The sequence below is a fragment of the Mesoplodon mirus genome (genome assembly GCF_964341445.2).
Source record: "Mesoplodon mirus genome assembly, chromosome: 6".
Lineage (NCBI taxonomy): Eukaryota > Metazoa > Chordata > Mammalia > Artiodactyla > Ziphiidae > Mesoplodon > Mesoplodon mirus.
In genome coordinates this window covers 12,117,215-12,132,573 of record NC_138982.1, presented here as the reverse complement: position 1 = coordinate 12,132,573, position 15,359 = coordinate 12,117,215, and positions in this window count along the sequence as shown.

Sequence of the window (15,359 nt, the reverse complement as noted above, 5' to 3'; positions counted from 1 at the left end):
TGTATACATGTCAACCCCAATCTCCCAGTTCATCTCACCACCACCACCCCCGCCAGTTTCCCCCCTTGGTGTCCATACGTTTGTTCTCTACATCTGTGTCTCTATTTCTGCCCTGCAAACTGGTTCATCTGTACCATTTTTCTAGGTTCCACATATATGTGTTAATATACGATATTTTTTTTCCTCTTTCTGACTTATTTCACTCTGTATCACAGTCTCTAGATCCATCCACGTCTCTACAAATGACCCAATTTCATTCCTTTTTATGGCTGAGTAATATTCCGTTGTATATATATGTACCACATCTTCTTTATCCATTCGTCTGTCGATGGGCATTTAGGTTGCTCCCATGACCTGGCTATTGTAAATAGTGCTGCAGTGAACATTGGGGTGCATATGTCTTTTTGAATTATGGTTTTCTCTGGGTATATGCCCAGTAGTGGGATTGCTGGGTCATGTGGTAATTCTATTTTTAGCTTTTTAAGGAACCTCCGTACTGTTCTCCATAGTGGCTGTATCAATTTACATTCCCACCAACAGTGCAAGAGTGTTCCCTTTTCTTCACACCCTCTCCAGCATTTGTTGTTTGTGGATTTTCTGATGATGCCCTTTCTAACTGGTGTGAGGTGATACCTCATTGTAGTTTTGATTTGCATTTCTCTAATAATTAGTGATGTTGAGCAGCTTTTCATGTGCTTCTTGGACACCTGTATGTCTTCTCTGGCGAAATGTCTATTTAGTACTTCTGCCCATTTTTTGATTGGGTTGTTTGTTTTTTTAATATTGAACTGCATGAGCTGTTTATATATTTTGGAGATTAATCCTTTGTCCATTGATTTGTTGGCAAATATTTTCTCCCATTCTGAGGGTTGTGTTTTTGTCTTGTTTGTAGTTTCCTTTGCTTTGCAAAAGGTTTTTAGTTTCATTAGGTCCCATTTATTTATTTTTGTTTTTATTTCCATTACTCTAGGAGGTGGACCAGAAAAGATCTTGCTGTGATTTATGTCAAAGAGTGTTCTTCCTATGTTTTCCTCTAAGTGTTTTATAGTCTCCAGTCTTACATTAAGGTCTCTAGTCCATTTTGAGTTTATTTTTGTATATGGTGTTAGGGAGCGTTCTAATTTCATTCTTTTACATGTAGCTGTCCAGTTCTCCCAGCACCACTTATTGAAGAGACTGTCTTTTCTCCATTGTATATCCTTGCCTCCTTTGTCATAGATTAGTTGACCATAGGTGCGTGGGTTTATCTCTGGGCTTCCTATCCTGTTCCATTGATCTATATTTCTGTTTTTGTGCCAGTACCATATTGTCTTGATTACTGTAGCTTTGTAGTATAGTCTGAAGTCAGGGAATTTGATTCCTCCAGCTCCAGTTTTTTCCCTAAAGACTGGGAAGCGGAACTTAAGATTAGGAAAATTCTCAGCCTATCCATATTGCAAAAAACGAGAACACTAAGGGCGTGGTCAAGTGACTGATAAGGAAATTAGTATGGATCAGCCATCTGATCAGAAGCCAGGCACTATTCTCCAAGGCAATGAAGAACGACCCCCAAAGGGGATTCAGAGATCAACAGAGCTGCCACTCCCAACACAGGCCCTTAGTGCAAGGGCCTGGGGAGCAGAGTGGTTCAAAGAAGGGACCACCAGCACCTGTGAGACCTTTGTGCCAGCTGTATGGTGCCATCTCACATGTAGGGCTCTGATCTCTGTAGTCTGTGCCACACTCCTCCAACACCCCAGATGAAGCTCTGGTGGACCCCCAGTGTAGCATGGGCCTCAGTGGTTGCCCTTCCAAAGGGCACAGGCAGCAAACTTTGGTGATGACCATACGACCCTGTCTCCATTGGCACAGGTCTGGCGGGGCATGGCTGCCTTTACCTAAATTTCAGAGGATGGGGCCACCTGGGAGACTCATGGGCCAAGGACCCCAGACCCAGAGAGCCATGGAGCCCAGGCAGAGAGTCGCTACAGGCCTTCCTACTGAGTCCTTGGGTGATATTGCGATCCCATTGGGTCTATAAGGCATATCATTGAGTCAAAGAAGATTATTCTTGAGCCTTAGGGTTTAACATTGTTTGTCCTGTTCGGTCTTAGACATACCTGGGAACTGTCCTCCTTTATTCCTTCCTGTTGTACCCTTTTGGAATGGAGATGTCTATCCTATGCCTCCCCCACCATTGTATTTTGGAAGCACACAACTTGTTTGGTTTCACAGGTTCACAGCTGGAGAACAATTTGCCTCAGCATAGATCACACCTTGAGTCTCACCCATATCTGACATGGACAATATTTAAATAAGACTTTGGACTTTGTAGGAATAACTAGATTTCTGATATAACCAAGTTATTTATAAGTGCTTATTTGTAATTCACTTATTTAAGACACATTTAAATTTTAAGTATGGTTTCAATGCCAGTATATCATGCAGAAAAGCTGCTAGAATTTCTAACTGTTGGTGAAGGGTACATTTCAAACATTTTTTTTCTTAATGACAGATTTCCGAGAAATTTTATAAAAATCTGGTTACTAGACTAATTTACTAGCTGAATTTTCCAAACTAGATGTTAAATTAAGCTCAAGTCTAGAATTAGCAGTGATTCTGGGGAATGTCATCCTGCCTCTGATGGGACTGCTGGCTACTTTTCAGTCCTTTTTTCCCCCAGTAGTCAAAGTTTAATGTAATTTATACTGAAAGATGCAAGCTTGGGAAACCCATAGGTCTGGGTTTAATCAATGAATACCAAATACAGCTTTTTGGCTGGTGATAGCTAATATTTAAAATGGATCTATTCCCATAAGTTGGTCCACCATTGAAGAATGCATTTCCCATTTGCCTCTAGCTTCCTAAATTGTAAAACCCAGAAAAGAGAAAAACAGAATGATACATTCTAAGTGTAGTCAGAGTGAGGCAGCATAGTACGCTACATGATTATACGTAGTATGGTTAGTAATAGCACACGGTAGGCATTCACTCAGTAGACATTCACCTCTGCCTAACGAATAACAATAAAGTCAGTGGATATATTTTTGCAATATTTGTTATAGTAGCCTGTAAAAAGTTTTAACATCCTCTCCACTATTTCACTCTATCAATCATTACTTTATTGCGCATCTTCTAAATTCAGACACTGAGCTATTTCTGAAGCAGAGGGAAGCACAAATGTGAAAAGTACATAATTACTACTCTCGGGCTCACAGGCTAGTGGATGAGACAGATTTTTAAACAAAATACACGTCTTTGAGGACCAGGGTGGACATGTGCTCAATGGGATGTTGGCATATTCAATAGAGGCCATGTCACTAGCACAATCTAAAGTGTTGGGTGATATATTTCTGTCCCATTTAATCAGACAGTCAGGCTGGCTGGTTGTGTCATAAGCTCAGGTAAACTTCCTGACACGGCTGGAGATGAGTAGGATGCATTTTTACAGTGTGTTGGCAAACTCAATACATGGTGGATGTAACTGAAATGGTCAATTTAGTGAATTTTCATCAAACAAAGCGGGGATTGATGGTTTATTACAGTAAACATAGAGCTCAAGACAGTTGTACATTTAAGATGCTCAATGAACATTTGTTATCTTTAAAAAATTTATTGATGTAAAATTGGCATATAATGTTATATTGGTTTCAGTTGTACAACACAATAATTTGATAATTGTATACTATGAAATGATCACCACAATAAATCTACAGGCATACCTTGGGATATTGCAGGCTCGGTTCCAGACCACCACAGTAAAGCAAATATTGTGATAAAAGTGATTCACACAATTTTTTTTCTGTTTCCCAGTGCATTTAAAAGTTATGTGAATACTATACTGTAGTCTGTTAAGTGTAAAATAGCATTATGTCTAAAAAAAAAAAAGTACACACCTTAATTTAAAAATACTTTGCTGCGGGCTTCCCTGGTGGCGCAGTGGTTGAGAGTCTGCCTGCCGATGCAGGGGACACAGGTTCGTGCCCCGGTCCGGGAAGATCCCACATGCCGCGGAGCGGCTAGGCCCGTGAGCCATGGCCGTTGAGCCTGCACGTCCAGAGCCTGTGCTCCGCAATGGGAGAGGCCACAACAGTGAGAGACCCACATACCGGAAAAAAAAAAAAAATAGTTTGCTGCTAAAAAATGCTGTCATTTGAGCCTTTAGCAAATTGTAGTAACATCAAAGATCACTGATCACAGATCGCCATACAAAGTATAATAATGTTGAAAAAGTGTGAAATATTGCAAGAATCACCAAAATGTGATACAGAGGCATGAAGCAAGCAAATGCTTTTGGAAAAAATGGCACTGATGGACTTGCTCTACACAAGGTTGCCATAAACCTTCAATGTGTAAAAAACGTAGTACCTGCAAGCACAATAAAGTGAAGTGAAATAAAATGAGGTATGCCTCTAGTTCCCATCTGTCACCATACAAAATTAACTTTTTGGCACCTTTCAAGTATGCTCTGCAATGTTACTGACTATAGTCACGATGCTGCACATTCCATCACCATGACTTATTTATTCTATAAGTGGAAGTGTGTACATCTTGACTCCCTTTCACCCATTTGGCTCACTCCTCAACCCCCTTCCCCTCTGGCATACACCATTCTGTTCTCTGTACCTATGAGTTTTGTCTTGTTTTTTTTTTTTTTTTTTTTTTTTTTTCTTTTTGCGGTATGCGGGCCTCTCACTGTTGTGGCCTCTCCCGTTGCGGAGCACAGGCTCCGGATGCGCAGGCCCAGCGGCCATGGCTCACGGGCCCAGCCGCTCCGCGGCATATGGGATCCTCCCAGACCGGGGCACGAACCCATATCCCCTGCATCGGCAGGCGGACTCTCAACCACTGCGCCACCAGGGAGGCCCTTGTCTTGTTTTTTAGATTCCACATATAAAGGAAATCATTCAGTATTTATCTTTATCTGTTTCCTGTAGCATAACTTCCTAAGGTCCATCCATATTTTCACAAATGGTAAGATTTCTTTCTATTTATGGCTGAGTAGTATTCCATTGTGTGTGTGTGGATAGATAGATAGATAGGTAGAGATAGATACATGTATATACAGATATACCACAATTTCTTTATCCATTCATCTTTTAGTAGACACTTAGGTTGTTTCCATATCTTGGCTATTGTAAATAATGCTGTAGTGAATATGAGGGTACATGTATCTGTTTGAATTAGTGTTTTTGTTTTCACTGGGTAAATACCCAGAAGTAGAATTGCTGGATTGTATGGCAGTTCTATTTTTACTTTCATGAGGAACTTCCATAACATTTCCCGTAGTGGCTGCACCAATTTACATTCCCACCAATAGTGTGCAAAGGACCCCTTTCCTCCACATCCTTGCCAACAGTTGTTATTTCTTGTCGTTTTTTTTTATTTTTGCGGTACACGGGCCTCTCACTGTTGTGGCCTCTCCTGTTGCGGAGCACAGGCTCTGGACGCGCAGGCTCAGGGGCCATGGCTCACGGGCCCAGCCACTCCACGGCATGTGGGATCTTCCCTGACAGGGGCACGAACCTGTGTCCCCTGCATCGGCAGGTGGACTCTCAACCACTGCGCCACCAGGGAATCCCTATTTCTTGTCTTTTTGATGATGGCCATTCTGACAGGTGTGAGGTGATATCTCACTGTGGTTTTGATTCACATTTTCCTGGTGATTAGTGATGTTGAACATCTTTTCTTGTGCCTGTTGCCCATCTGCATGTCTTCTTTGGAAAATTATCTATTCATATTCTCTGCACATTTTTAAATTATATTGTTGGTCTTTTGCTATTGAGTTTTATGAGTTCTTTGTATATTTTGGGTATTAACTCCTTATTGGATATATGATTTGCAAATATTTTCTCTCATGCAGTAGGTTGTCTTTTCATTTTGTTGATGGTTTCCTTTGCTGTGCAGAAGCTTTTTAGTTAGATGTAGTACCACTTATTTATTTTTGTTTTGTTGCCTTTACTTTTGGAGTCAGATCACACGGCCAGAGAGGCAGTGGGAAAATGCCTTGACTGTGCCTGCCAGACAGCTTCAGTGATGCAGCAGGAGCGTGCCTTTGTGTGCATGACTGCAGGCTTTAGCAAGGGAGTGGGAGAATGATGCCACAACTCATGCTCACTGGTCCGAGCCAGGGAGCTTGGGGGTGCTGCAACCTTTGACCCCTGCCAGCCTCAGCAAGGCAGTGTGAGGGTGTCCTCACACTGCCTCTTGTGCTGTCAGGGTAGAGAGAGAGTGCAAAAATGACGTCAACCATTGCCTTTTTCTCTGGAGAGAGTCCCAACTGCCACCCTGCCCCTCCAGCAGCACTAAATATGTTTAATGTTTCTAATGCTGTTGTTAAGTAAAAAGTGATTCATTTAAAATGGTGCCAGCTGTAATGGAAAAAATCTAAAACACACACCCATTTATATAAATATAGGTAACTGAATCACTTTACTGTACACCTGAAACTAACACATTGTAAATAAACTATATTTCAATGAAAAAAAATTTTTAACTAAGCATAATAAAAATATTATACTTAAAAATAAAAATAAATATAAATAAAATGGTGCCAGCTCTTCTGTAAATCAGACTCAGATAAATTTATTTGGCGAAATTACAGGAACATTCTTTTCCTTGAACAGTTTTTTAAAAAATGTTTGCTCAAATTGTCGTAGCTAGCAGTCATTAAATATAATTTATTTAAAAATTTTTCTCATTATAACACATAAAAACAGTTAGAAATTAGACAGTTTTAAAAACTCTTCATTTTGCAGCAATAGGCACATAGAGGGTGCCAGAGAGACATAATTAGAATGACAAAATATTTGTCTAGTTTTACAGAACGCCCTACACCTTGTCAATCTACTATAGGGGGCAGCACCAGCTCATGGATTTTTTTAGTACGCTCTGCTCATTTTTTTCAGTCAGGAATATATTGGTACTAATCTATAACTTTTAATGAATAGAATCAAAGGACTTTAGAGTTAGTAGGGCATTAAGGTCTATCTGCTCCACATTCTAATATATAAACAAAGAAATTGAGAGAGGCCCTGGTCATGTGTCCAAAGTTATAGCAGGAATTAGTAGTAGAACCTGAAGTAAAAATGGATGTCCATTCTTTTTTTTTGCTGCACCACGAGGCTTGCCGGATTTAGTTACCCAACCAGGGATGGAACCCATGCCACCACCGTGAAAGCGCCGAGTCCTAACCACTGGACCGCCAGGGAATTCCCAGATTTCCATTCTTTATTCCAATTTCCTTCCACCAGACCAAGAATTTAGCAGTGATTTAAAACATTTTAATGCAACATCTTTGATAACACCAGAATTTTAACCAATAAAAAAATTAAAACCCAGTTTAAAATTTTTCTAATCTTCTAACTCATTTTTAAGCACATGCTTATAGAGTCTACAGTACTTCAATACACCATACTAATTTCACAGAGGTCTTCTAACTACAAAGGAGAAACTAAATTACAATGTTACAAAAACAACAAAAACATTTAAAATGTTTATGTCATGTAACATAGAGGGTTACTTTATTTATTTATCCATTTATCCACTGATACAATTGATACCTTTTATAGTCACCACTCACATCTGAGTTCAATTTCCTTATTAAAATATGTATTTAGATTTTTTGGTAAAAGTCTATTCATTGTTAGATTTTCCTGCTTTGAAGAAATATGATTGCTGGTTCAAAATGGAGTATCCGTTGTGCAAAGACAATCATAGCACTACCCTGAGTAGGGAAATGGAAATACAGACAAATGGACAGTTGAACACAACTCTTGCCTGGACGTGTCCTGGTCTGCCTGCTGGCCCATCAGATGACATGGAACAGATGACGTGGCTGAGGATGTGGGAATATTTTTTTCAGGGAGCTGGTAGATGGGGTGAGAGTCAGCAACGAGGATTATTCCTGATAATGCTCAGTGTCTATTTTATCCCCTTAAGTTGCTTTGCTATCATATATTCTACTAGATAGGCCATTTCTATTTTTCTCTCTGTTTTCTGTGTTTGTATATCTCTCCCCATTCGATAGGGCTTTGTGTGTGTCTGTTTACAACATGTTCATGGCACATGTTTGAGATAAGGCCACAGGACTTGCCTGGACGTAGAAATCAGGAAGAGTTTATGCCATTTCCTTCACTGATAGCTCTGTAACTTTTTTTTTTTTTTTTTTTTTTTTTTGGCTGTGTTGGGTCTTCGTTTCTGTGTGAGGGCTTTCTCCAGTTGCGGCGAGCGGAGGCCACTCTTCATCGCGGTGCGCGGGCCTCTCACTGTCGCAGCCTCTCTTGTTGTGGAGCACAGGCTCCAGACGTGCAGGCTCAGTAGTTGTGGCTCATGGGCCTAGTTACTCCGCGGCATGTGAGATCTTCCCAGACCAGGGCTCGAACCCGTGTCCCCTGCATTGGCAGGCAGATTCTCAACCACTGCGCCACCAGGGAAGCCCAGCTCTGTAACTTTTAAAGGGAAACTGTATCTATATTGCTGGTGTTTTGCAAGATTTATCTTGTGAATGAAATTAATTGCGAGGTAGACAAGGGAGGGAAGCACAAATTATTTTTATCCTCGTAAGGCTGTTTTAAGGATATTGGGGGTTCTCTGGCAACAGTAGGTTTACAGAGTGGTATAGAATCAGTTACCTTCCCTGTCTCAGGCAGAGCTGGAAGACAGGAGGGGTCCCTGGTGGAAACTTGCACCTATAAAACTTACCCCGTAGAAGAGCTGGGAATGTCAGGCTGCCTCCTCAAAGAGAGGCAGAACAAGGAACTGCTTATGTCCCGTTCCTTCTTTTAAACCCACTAGCTGGATAAGTCATCTTTGCTCCCTGAGGCAAGTAAATGAGAGGAAGGAGAGTGGCCAGCAGTGTTCTCCGGTGCCGCTGCCATCGCACGCAGCGTCAAGAGTGGAGAAATATTGCGGTGGAGGTGGTTCTGTCCCCTCAAGTCTCCTCTCACCTTCTTCCCTTATATTTTAGCTTCTGATTCCACTGATTCACAGTGAAGCCTTGAATACACATAATATTTCCTTGACATGGTGACACGGCAAAATTCTGGTCCATTAAATGTGAAGTCTGGCAACTTCTTTAAAAGATAAATAACACATATCACTTGCCGCTCATTGATTCCTCCTTCCTGAAGGCTGGCAAAACAGATCAAGCTTTTAATAGTGGATACGTCTGGGAAGTAGAATTGGGGAAGTTCATTTTTATTTTAGATGCTATTTTACTTCTTGGATTTATTATAATAAATGTTTATTATATTTTTTTCGTAATTTAGAAAATTAAAAATAAACTTTAAAAAGTTTTCTATAGCTGGCTGTCTCTAGGATGTCATATTTTAGGCTATAATTTAGGGCCTCCTAATGCTGAAGGAACACTGAAATTTACTTTTCCTTAATTGCAGTGTAGGGGGCCTGCCCCTCCCCAGACACTGATTTAATTGCTCTGGGGTAGGATCCAGGCACGAGTGCTTTCAAAAATTCCCTTAGACTTCTGTTTTGTGTAGTACAGGATAAGAATCACTGGACATCAGTCACCAGCTTCTTGCTGTTCCAGTGTTGCCTGGGATGCTTTGAAAAATTCCGTACCCTGGCTGAATCTGAGAGCAACAGCACCAGAACCTGAAGTTCCTTGGGTGATTCTGATGTGTTCAGCCAAGCTTGGAAACAGCTGTTACAGCCTGAAAGCCTCCAGGAAACTTCCTTCCAATTTGTATATAAGCCCATAAAATAAACCTTCTTATGTGTATCCATGTTTTAACCAACTAATAGGGTTGCTAGATAAAATACAGGATGCTCAGTTAAATTGGAATTGCAAATATCAATTTTTAGTAAAAGATTATCCCATGCGATATTTGAGACTTGCACACACACGAATTATTCAGTGCTTACATGAAACTCACATTTAACTGGGCTTTCTGTATTTTTACTTGTGAAATCTGGCACTCCTACCAACAAAACAAATGCTACTCCAAAAATCACAAAAGAGCAATGTAGACTTTCTCTGTATGTGAAGGATCTTTAAAGAGGTTGAATCCTTGAGGAGAAAGCAAAGAGAGATCACATTGCTAATGCCCAGTAAAACAGCCAAAAAGTCTTCGTTATTCATCCCTCTTACCCAGTAGTCCTAAGTTGTATAACAACTGGCTCAGTTTCTTTGCTGGATTTCCCCACCCAACATAATACATAAGCGAGTTACCCCAAAACTCTGCTCCTGTCACTCCACACCACCCTCAATCTTTCCTCCTTCCAACCAACCAACTAAATCAACCTACTTTCAGATGTTGCTAATTTTTTATCTGAGCCATGCAGAAAAGGTACTAAACCAAGAAAATGTTCCGATGGGTTGACCAGTGTGTGTGCCTGTGCATGTGCAGAGCTATTAGAAACCTTTCTTTAGGTGTCATCCTGCTTTGAAAATTCATGTGGAAATGTAAGCTTCAGGGTATATAGCCTGTCAGTGTTGAACTAGGAATTTGGGTAAATTTATTGGCTAACTGCTGCTTTCAGTGTCAGTTTCAACATAAACCACAGTGTCACCTTCCGTCAATGGTCTGTTGAAGAGAAAGAAAGGCTATTGTCTCTGCCAACTTGAAAATTTCATTGTCTAGAATTCTCCGTTAACCACACAAATCGCAGCTATAGATCACAAATATATGATAAGAAAACAAGAAAGTTTAAGTTGTATACAATGTCTAATATTCAGGTAGGGGTGGGGAAGCTTGTATCAGGTAAGTATTGGGTGTTTTCTGCAGAGACATGTGATGTATCAGAAAGAATGTACAAGACTTTGCGGGGCCCAGACTTTGCTCCCTGTTCAGCAGCCGCCCTTGCTAACGAAGCGACACTAGGCTTGAAATGAAGCTCTTGTGCTCCACCACTTCTGTATCTGTAAAATTAAAACCATAATGGCTGACTTGTTTTGATAACAGTGTTATTGTGATAATTTCAGGGAGACAATTTATGTGTGTAAAATTGGACTTTCTCCCACATCAGCATTTTTACTAAGTACAAGAAAAGAAGGAAATGTAGGAACAGGGCTTGTTTTGCTGTATATATACGAGGAAACTTAGCCAGGCTCTTGTGTAGTCTGTTATGAGATGTCAAAGCAAACTGGTCCAGAAATACCCACAAGGGATGAAAGAAATGCCAGTTAGTAGGCCAACTGTAAGCACTGATTTTTTTAAAAGAAAAAGAAAAGATGAAAAGTGCCAAAGCCACAAGGTTAGTTTCTTCAGAGGCTCCTGGCATCCTAACTGGGGATCGTGGATTTGTTAAATGATCATGTTCCCTTCCCTTGGTTAGATGGAAGCATTAAGTCATCTGAACCAAGGATGAGTCACAGACAAACTTACGGGAAGATCCTCAAAGTCTGACTGGTAAAGTCAATGAGATGGAAAAAATGTGTATGGATGCCATGTCTCTATATACTTAAATAGATTAGCTAGGTTAAGTTTCCTTTTGAACCAGAATCATTTCTGTTTTTAGAGTTCAAGGAAACTGCATTACATCTGGCTCCTCTAAGTTTGAATATGTGCTCATTTGGACAAGCTCTGGAGTCAAGTATACTATTACAGTTTTCATGAAGAATCTAAAAAAAAAAAAGATCAAACTATATTTAAATCCTTCCAAAAAGAAAAAAATTTAAAAAGTAATATAAGTAACCATATTATCTAGCTACATATGATTTACATGTTCAGTCCTTTACACTAAATTCTTTATAAACTTATCTGCCCTCATTATATATTATATATTTGTATATCTCATTAACAATGGTATATACTTCCACTGTATATACACAATGTATATAACAACGGATATATACATCCATTGTTAATGATATATTTACTCTTTGTAAGGACTCAGTGAGGGCAAGGCTGGTGTGGAGAGCCTTCTATGGTCTCTGTTGCTAACACAGTTTTGAAAATCATCCTTTAGAAATGACTTCCCAAACCACAAAACTCAGTTTGTACCATAAACTCTATGACTCCAAAGACTCACTGACGACATTCACCTACTTATCTCAAATCTACTCTCAAAGGTTTTCCAAATTAAGTTACTGCCTTCTGAAAATGCTGCAGTAGCTTTCCATTTATCCACGTGTCAAAAAGCAAACTGTGTTTCCTCTCGGGGCCCTGGATCATTTTTCCCAGATCTTAAATTTGCTTTTTCCTTGTCTTCACAGTTCACCTCCTCAGAAAGGCATGCCCTAGTTCCCCTATCTAAAATATTTCTAAGTCCCCCAAATTCACTCTCTCCTTGTCGGCACCCAACACCATCAGAAATATTAGTTTTTGTTTATAATAATTACTGAGAAGGCAGGAATTTTGTATGTCATGTTTATCACTATATCCTCACTGCCTACAAGAGTGACAAAGAAGAAGCAGAGACTGGGCTTCCCTGGTGGCGCAGTGGTTGAGAGTCCACCTGCCGATGCAGGGGACAGGGGTTCGTGCCCCAGTCCGGGAAGATCCCACATGCCGCGGAGCGGCTGGGCCCGTGAGCCATGGCCGCTGAGCCTGTGCGTCCGGAGCCTGTGCTCCACAATGGGAGAGGCCACAACAGTGACAGGCCTGCGTACCACAAAAAAAAAAAAAAAAAAAAAGAAGCAGAGACTAATGAATGTTGAATAAACGCCATTGAATATAGGTAAAATAATATGATAGTTTCTGTGAAGATAGTTTTAAAAGAGGAATTTAAAAGAGTATGAATGAGAACAGCATCATTAGAATAATTGCATCTCTAGCCATGATGGCTACTTTGAATGAGACACTACATTTTTGGACATATTCATTGGCCATAAGAAAAAAGTTTTTTGTTTAAAAATACAACACATTATACGTACACACATGTGTATGCACACACAAACTCACACAACTCATAAACATTCTCACTCACATACATGCAGGCATAACACTGAAAGAAACACATCAGAATGTAAACTCTGGTCACTTCTAGGTGATGAGTGGATTATGAGTGATGTTATTTTATTTCTACGTTATTTTCCCATTTACCTCACCAAGCTTCCTCATTCAAACTCCTCACACCCAGCTCTGCATCCAAAGGACCCTTGATTCTTCTCAAGCCCAATCCAGCCAAGTTCCAAGCTGTCCAAGTCTACCTCTCACTCACTGGGCTCTGAAGCCGCTCCTGTTCATTCTTCATCCCTGGGTCCAATCTCACAGGGTTAGACATTCTTTACCTTAAGCTCCAAAGAATAGCTTCCTTGCCTGGAACTCAAGCAGTTTTAAAACATTGTCACAAAATTCTTTGACACTAGCCCTGTTGTGGTGGGGTCTATGTCCTCTCCCCTTGAATATAGGCAGTCTTGTGATAGACTGTTTCAACCAATCCAGGATGGTGAGAGTGATACTATGTGACTTAGGAAGTTGTGTCATAAAAGGCATTGCAGTTTCTAACTTGTTTTCTGGAATACTCATATTGAGTCCCTGTGTCAAGTCTGACTACCTTGAGGCTGCCATGTTGTGAGTTAACCTCTCCGTGGAAACACCATGTGTAGGTGCTGAGGCCAACAATGAGAGGGAATGAGCCCTCAGCTGATCCCAGCTCTGTAGGGTTTCTCCCCACCTTCAAATATTTCCAGCTGAGGTCCAGACATGGAGAAGCAGAGTCAAGCTGTTTATACTGTGCCCTGTCTGAATTCTCTACAGGAGAATCTTGGAGCTTAATAAAATGGCTGTTTTAAAATGCACTGCCAAATTTGGGGGTAATTTGTTACACAACAATAGCAGCCATAACAGGAAACTTGAACCCAATTTGAGTCAGACTTCTGACAAAGAGCCGGTCAGCCTTTTTTTTTCTTTTTTAACGGCCCAGGAGCCAAATGCAACCATTCTTCTCAGGTTGATATAATGCTTTTCCCAAGTGTTTCATCAGTCCAAGGAACCTGAAAGAGAAACTCTGCTTCCTATTACAGAGATGCCCAAGGAGGCCCTAGGAATTGTTAGAGACTCCTCTTAATATGTTATATGCTTTCCTTAATAAGGAACTATCCTTAATAAGTTGTTTCCTTCCTCTGTGAAACTTTTGGATCCTTGGAATTTTTTTTTTTTTTTTTTTTTTTTTGTGGTATGTGGGTCTCTCACTGTTGTGGCCTCTCCCGTTGCGGAGCACAGGCTCCGGACGCACAGGCTCAGTGGCCATGGCTCACGGGCCCAGCTGCTCCGCGGCATGTGGGATCTTCCCGGACCGGGGCACGAACCCGTCCCCTGCATCGGCAGGCGGACTCTCAACCACTGTGCCACCAGGGAAGCCCGATCCTTGGAATTTAAGGACTCATTTTCTTTGCCTCCCAAGTTCTAGAAATCTTATCACTTCCTAAAAAGCATGCATTATCCTTCCTCCTAGCCCTCCAATTTGGATTTAGCTGAAGATTTTAATTTCTGAGAATTTTCTTCAGGCTTGACCTAAGGTCACATATACCACGAATGTCTGAGATCTGAAGAGGAGATGAGGTAAAAGTAAAGAACAAGAATAGAAATTGAAAGTACAGGAGAAAATTAGGAACTAAAAGAAATGTGAAAAGAATTATCATTCTTGGTTATTTACAGTGTGCCAGTATGTTACATGTATTATATTATTTCAATATAACATCAGTCCTAGTGATGAAGGTATTTTTATTATCCCCATAATATATGGATGTACAGATTTTTCCCAGGGTGGAAGAGCTGATAGTCATATCCTGGAGTCTGACGTGAGATCCTGCCCTCTTAACCACTAGACCATACAGTCTAGAAATAGTCAAAACTATTTTCATAATAATATTAAAGTTTGACTTTTTTCACCCTTATTTTTAATAAGTGTGCAGTGAATTTTCCATTGTGTATTGGGAACAGCTGCATAACCCAAAGACCCAATGTATTTCAAATTTCCAATGCACAATGTTATAACATCATATGTGAGTCAAAGATCCTTTCAAAGTGCAAAATAGACCAACGGATTTTAATGTAACAGCGTGCCAAATGTTCACTGACATGGTTTGAGATTTCACTTTGCAACTAATCTTTCAGAAACTGCTACTTTTCAAATGTTCATGTGACATCAAGGAAGAATATGAAAAGTCAGTTACAATAATCCTGTCTTTTTAGACTACGTATTTGTGTGAGACTAGATATTCTCCGTGTACTTCAACCAAAAAGCAAAAACATTACAACAGATTGAATGTAGAAGAAGCTATGAGACTCTAGCTGTTTTCTATTAAGCCACATATTAAAGAAATTTACCGCTCTTCCTACTAAACGTTTTTTTATGGAAAATATAGTTTTTTTTCATAAAAATATGTTATTTATATTAAGTATAGCAGCTTTTTCACTTGTACCTTAAAATGAATAAATAAAGATTATTAAAAAGTTTGTTTTAATTTTGAATTG